Source organism: Mesoplodon mirus, assembly GCF_964341445.2.
Source record: "Mesoplodon mirus genome assembly, chromosome: 4".
In the NCBI taxonomy this organism is placed as follows: Eukaryota; Metazoa; Chordata; class Mammalia; order Artiodactyla; family Ziphiidae; genus Mesoplodon; species Mesoplodon mirus.
In genome coordinates this window covers 14,140,313-14,146,312 of record NC_138979.1, presented here as the reverse complement: position 1 = coordinate 14,146,312, position 6,000 = coordinate 14,140,313, and positions in this window count along the sequence as shown.

Genomic DNA, 6,000 nt, shown 5'->3' with positions numbered 1-6,000 from the left:
GCTGAAATCTTTCCTTACTTTCCAACATTATTAAAGTCAGTCATTATTAAAGCCATCTCAAAAAGAGATGGATACTGCTGCAACTTCTAAGATACTGTCAACTAAGAATCATATTTTCAACACTTCAAATTTTATTGTATTTTCAAGCTTTGGGAAAATGTAATATTCTTGCATATTTCCTAAGATGGAATTTCATGTAGACAATGATGTGGTAGGAAAGATGAGGCTTATCTAATGATTTTGGCATTGCCCCTAGATAACTGTGCTCCTCTGAGAAAAGCAGCAATGGTTTTCTTATTATCAGAACACATTAAAGAGCACGTTCTGAAGTCCTACATGTCTTACGTTTGAGAGAGAAAAATCACTGGGAAAATAACAGTTATATTTGTATTCATCTAGTTTCATTAAAATATACTTTGGGCACTCTTTTTTTTATAACAATTTTATAACATATATTTTACAAGACCACTTAACGGATAATTGTATTTTAGTTTTATTTTTCACAAAAGTCAGGTTTAATTAAAGCTTTATGAAAAGGCTAAGAAGTATTCCACAGTTTCTAATTTTCCAACCCCTCCTTCAGTAGGAATGATTTAAGTAATTTGATCCAGATAGTTTATGCTGTTGGAGTTCAATCTCAGTGAATAAGCCTCTCTAAATAGAGTGCATGTTTTAGTCATTTTCAATTAATATGAAGTAGTTTTGCCAAAATATAACTGTAAATGGGAAGCCATTATTCTGAACATTTGGAAACTATAGTTTTTTAAAAAATTATTTGTTGATATTTGATGTAAAAATACTGTTTAAACCACTCATTAATGCTATTTTCCATTAATCACAAAGAAATAAATTCAAAGCAAAGATAATTGTTTTATTGGTTTACCAAAGATCCCTGATGAAATGCACACACCACCAAGAACAAAAGTTAGGTCCTCAACATGTTCCAAATTTCAATGGAAACAAGACATGGGCATGGATTTATAGATGATACATTACAGGCTGACTAGGGGAAAGTCTGCACATAGTGTATATTCTGTGTGTGTGTTCATGTGTAGGAACGAAAGCCAGAAAGAGAGGGGAAAAGAGCCACAATCGTATAATGGTTCTCTCTCTTAGATTTATTAATGGGGAATGGAGAGAAAGATAACCCAGGACTCTTCTCTCTGGTGACAATACAATACTAGGAAAAAAATCAGGCGTCATATGTAATTTACTATAGAATTGCTTGTCTTAGAAATAGACTAGAGGGAATACAAACTCTGTTGCATGTGCATACATGTACAGATACAATACACACATTTTCTCTTCTGAAATTTTTATTTCAAATCTGCTTTAAATCAAAATGGGTTGAGCTCAGTCTGGGGCTGGTGAGAAAGAACCTTCTAAAAATTTTGCTCAACCCAGCAAATGCTTTAAAAGTGAACTAATGAGCAGTATCTCTTAGTTACCTAACTATGCTCCAAGAAAGACTGGCTCTCTGTATTTTGATTTAGAAGGAAAGTGCTCGGGCTTTTAAAGAACAAAGAAGGAAAGCCTTCTCCATCCTTCCTTCCCTCCCTTCCTCTCCACAATTTGACCACTCCATTTTTCCCAGTTTTTCTTTTTAAATAAGGTCCGTCTCCTTTCTTTTGCCTTCCTTCCCTACTTGTACGTCCACGACCACTAATTTGACTAAAAAGGATTTTCCACCAAGGACCCTTCTTAACACATAGGACCTTTCTTAACACATCAACGTGGTAAGTGGACACCCACTCTCTTGGGACTCGGCCCACCTGACCCGGGCGGTCTCCCCCGTACCCCGCCCTCTGCTCTCCTGCTTCTCCGGCGCCTCGCCCGGGGGCTGAGCACCCCCGGCAGGGCTCGCGGCAAGTTGAGAGTTTGGTCTGGCGCCGCGCGGTGTGGCCACCAACTTCTGCTTTCCCCCAGGGAAAACTGCGAGACTCGAAGCGCGTCGGCAAGTGCTTCTTGTGGTCGGCTTGGGGTCTCCAAGCCCCCGGACTGGAGGCCCAAAGCCCTCCTCCTCCCGCGCCTGGCGTCAGGGGAACCTGGGTCTGGGGGTAATTCAAAGCCCTCGGAGCCCCCAACACCCAAGCACCCACATCTGCCCTTCAGCCCGAGCGAGAAAGTGCAGGATGGAGCTTGCACGGCTCGTATGGCCTCGGCGTGACCCGTGGAGAGACGAAATGCGCGTGGAGACCCAAGAGTTGGGGGAAGAGGGTGGTGAGAGGGCCCAGTCCAGGCTGCCCCCCGCGCTGGGGGCGCCGCCAGCCCAGACCTCAAAGGGAGCAAACGTGAGTGCGGAGCCGTTTCCCGCTTCACCAGAGAGCGGGCTTTTCGTTGAGAAGGAAAAACACAGGGAAAGTCAGCTCGCGCGCTTGTTTTGGTTTTTCGTCTGTTTGCCTCCCAATTAAAAAGTGGCCGGCTAGGCGACAGCTTTGCGGTTTTCACAGGGTAAAACGGATTAGAGGGAAAGCTCCAACCCTTCTCGACTTTCTCTTGCGGTTTGCAACCCCCGGGGAAGGCGTGACCCTGCGGCACCTGCTAGGGCGAGCTCCCCGCGCTGCGGCTCGACCTGCGGCCTCGGCTTCCCTGGGGGGGGGCCCGGCAGGGCGGAGCCGAGGCTGCGCGCCGGGGTGGGGGGAGTGGGGTGGGGTGGGGAATGGGGGTGGGTGGAGAGTGGGGGTGGGTGGGGAGTGGGGGGGTGGGGAGTGGGGGGTGGGAGGGGGAAGGCCGGTTCCCTCCGTGCAGGTAAACGTCATGCCCCGGGCCGGTACCGCCTCCCCTCCCCCGCGCCCTCCCGGCGCCGGGACCTGAGCTTTCCTCTGAGAGTCCGGATCCTGGGTGTGCGGAAATCCTGTGACAACCCCTGGGGGACCCCTCTCCAAGACGCGGAGGAGGGAAGAGCAAAGAAAAAGAATTTACTGCAGATGGCACCGGAACCGGAGTTGGCTTGTTCGTGCCCTGCTCGATGCTCGTAGGTTTTCCCGAAGAATCTCGAGTTCGCTGAGGTCACTTATACCCAAGAAACGATGAGTTCACACGCACACTCTTTAGTTAAAAGGGAAAAAGGAAAGAAAGAAAAACTGCTCTTCGATCCTCTCCATGTTCCTTGCTTTCACCAAATAAACAAAGCATCCGGGCGAGAGTGAGCTGAAGCCGGGGGCGCCGGAGGTACACAAGGAGAGGTTCCCTGTGGACCCGCCGCTCCTCCCCGGCCTCTTGCACCGGCACCTGCCCAAGAGTTTGCGGGGTGTGGGCGCTGAATGCTATTCCGGGACCGGCCAGGCTCATCCTGAACACTTGCATCTGAAAGACCCATGGACAGGTCACCAACCCCCGGCGGCCCTTTCCTGGTGGTCTTCTGCTTTTAATAAACGAAAATAAAAGTTTGCTTTCAAGTTAAAGAAACGCCGTTTTCGTCTTTCAGCCCTGACGCGTGACTTACGCCTCTTTTTATACCAGCAGGGAATTATCAATGGTGATTGTCGAAATCGATACCGGGCATCCGCGGACGAGGACCTGCAGGTAGTGGGGCCAAGGGGTCAAGGAAATAGCAGTAGGAGCCAGCAGCCTCCGACCGTTCTGGACTGCCAGGCCCGCTTCTCGAGGGAGACTCCGCGGGTGGAAGCACGGTTGCGGGAGAGCCGAACGCACGGGTGGGGAACGAGGCCGGTTCCACCTTAAAGAGTCGGCGCGGCGGCTGTAGAGGCGCCCGGCACCTGCAGGGGGCGCTGCTGCCCCGCGGTTCCGCCCGCGCCGCGGCGCGCCGCCTGCCTTGCGGCTCCCGGGCCGCAGTCCCCGGAGGGGGTGGGGATTCGGGGGGAGGAAGGGAGCGAGTGCAGCCGTTAGGTAAGGAACCCGAACCCTCCCGGATTCTGAAGCGGCCTCAGTGAGGCGTTGGCTGGAGGGAGCTTTTCCGTCATTCGGCTGGGAGAGGAAATGTGGCGAGGCGTCCTCCCCTGCCCCCACCGCCTGCCTTCCTGCCTCCCTGCACCTCCGCTCCGCGACCCCGGCCGTGCTTCCCAGACCCTTTGTTCTCGAGGTTGGGAGCTGCTGGGTGGGGGTCCCCCGGGGAAGAGGTCCCCCTGCGCCATTCGGAAGGGAGGAGACTTTCGCCTCGCCCCCCGCCCCAGCCCTCCCCAGCCGAGTCCCCCTGGCCCCCGGCCCCCTCTACGCATCCCAGTGCCTCCTTTTCGACCCGGAGTCCCCCAGCTCCGGCTCCCAGGCCTTCGCCGTCTGTTTACCCGCCTCCCTTCCCACTTTGCCGCCGCTCCGAGGTCTCCGGGAAGAGGGTGGGAGAAGCAAACGCGAGGAGGAGGAGAAACCACGTTGCCACCGCGGCATGGAGAATCCCTGGGGACACTTTCAGGCTGCGTCCCCGGGGACCCGCCGCAGAGGCAGGGGTTTCCCGGCGCCGCCGCAGGGCGGAGGGCCCGCCCCAGCCGGGAAGCCGCCCGGCCAGCGCCCCCGCCGGGCGGCCCGGGGACCCGCTGGCGCGCAAACAGCCCGCCCTTGCAGCCGGGAGACAGCCCCGCGCGGCGCGGCCTCAAGGTCAGGACCTGAGCCCCCCGGGTAGAGAGAAGGGGACACTGTAGTTGGCGCCCCGGGGAGTCGAAGTGCAAACAAACGCCCCCGGCTTCCCTCCACCTACCCTCTGGGGCGCCACCCGCATCGCCTCTCTGCCGCGCGCGACCCCGAGGGCTCCCGCGATTGTATCTCCTTCAGTACAGTTACAGTTGCAAGCAGCTAATTTCTTACTCCGGCGAAGGCGTCGCGTAGTGGAGCGAGGGGACAGGGTTGCGGGGGGGAGGGGAGAAGCCGGGGCGGGAGTGAGCGGAGAGGTAAGGGGAGTCGGGCAGTGAAGGGCCTCCCAGAGTCCCGAGTCTCCGCCGACGAGGCAGGACTGCCGGTGCAGGCCTGCGCCCCGGCCCGGCAGCCGCAGCCCAGCGGCCGAGCCCTTCACGTCCTCGGTTCTGGGGATGCGCCTTCGCCTTCCACGCGCCCCGCACGCTCGCGACCGTAGAGGGGGCTCCGCACGAGCCCGGGTACAAAGTAGGTGTCCACCTCCCCCCGGAGATTGGGAGGCCCGGGGCCATCAGCGCGAGGCTTCCTGGAGTCCCCTCCGGCCTCTCAGCGTGACCCTGGACCTCACTGGCTCGTCGAGAGCCGCGCCAGCAGTCCTCTCGGCAGAGGGTTCCCCGGGACACACCCCGTCCCCACCCCCGGGAGCTGGCGGCCAGCTCGGGATGCCAGGCGGCCAGGCGGGCGCCTTGCCAAATTCCGCGTTCCTCTCCAGGAGACGGGGAGTTGCGTCCCAGGCTCGGGAAAGCCCGTAGTTTGAGCTTGGGACTCGCTTGCAAAGCCCCCCAAGGCGCCTGGGACGCCTCTGCAGGTTGAATTCCTGCTCCCTATCACTTCAATTTTAATTAATCTTTTAAAACACCGCTGTCACGTCGCTTGCAGAAAATTAATCAAACCTGAATCCTTGTTGCATAGCAAGAATTTCGATCCGAGTCTTTTAAAAAGGACTTGACTTTGCAAAGTCACGTCTTATACAGTTCCCTCATTCCCCCTTTAGCAAGGGAAATATTGCAAAAGTCAAGACATGTTTGTTTGGTTCTTTCTATCTTCAGAAATGAAACTTTGCTTATTTCTGATCTTTATTTTCTGTCTTTGAACAACAACAACAAAAAATAACGAGATAAATTGCCTACCTCTGTTAATTCAAAATATAATTACTTTGAATGATCTTTGTTTAAGGGCCCAGATAAACTAAGATAATCTTAATTTTAATGTGACAGGACCCCTATTTTTCCTTGTGAATAATGAGAATAAAGCAGTCATTAATTAATACCAAGATATCTCCATAGAAGATGGTATCTGGTCTCGCTGAGATGCTGAAACATCAGTTGTATTAGTAATTGATACTGTATAATTGAACATGAAGATAGTCGTCTATTTTTAACCTCAAAGCTCAGAGTTTATTTGGTGATTACTGAG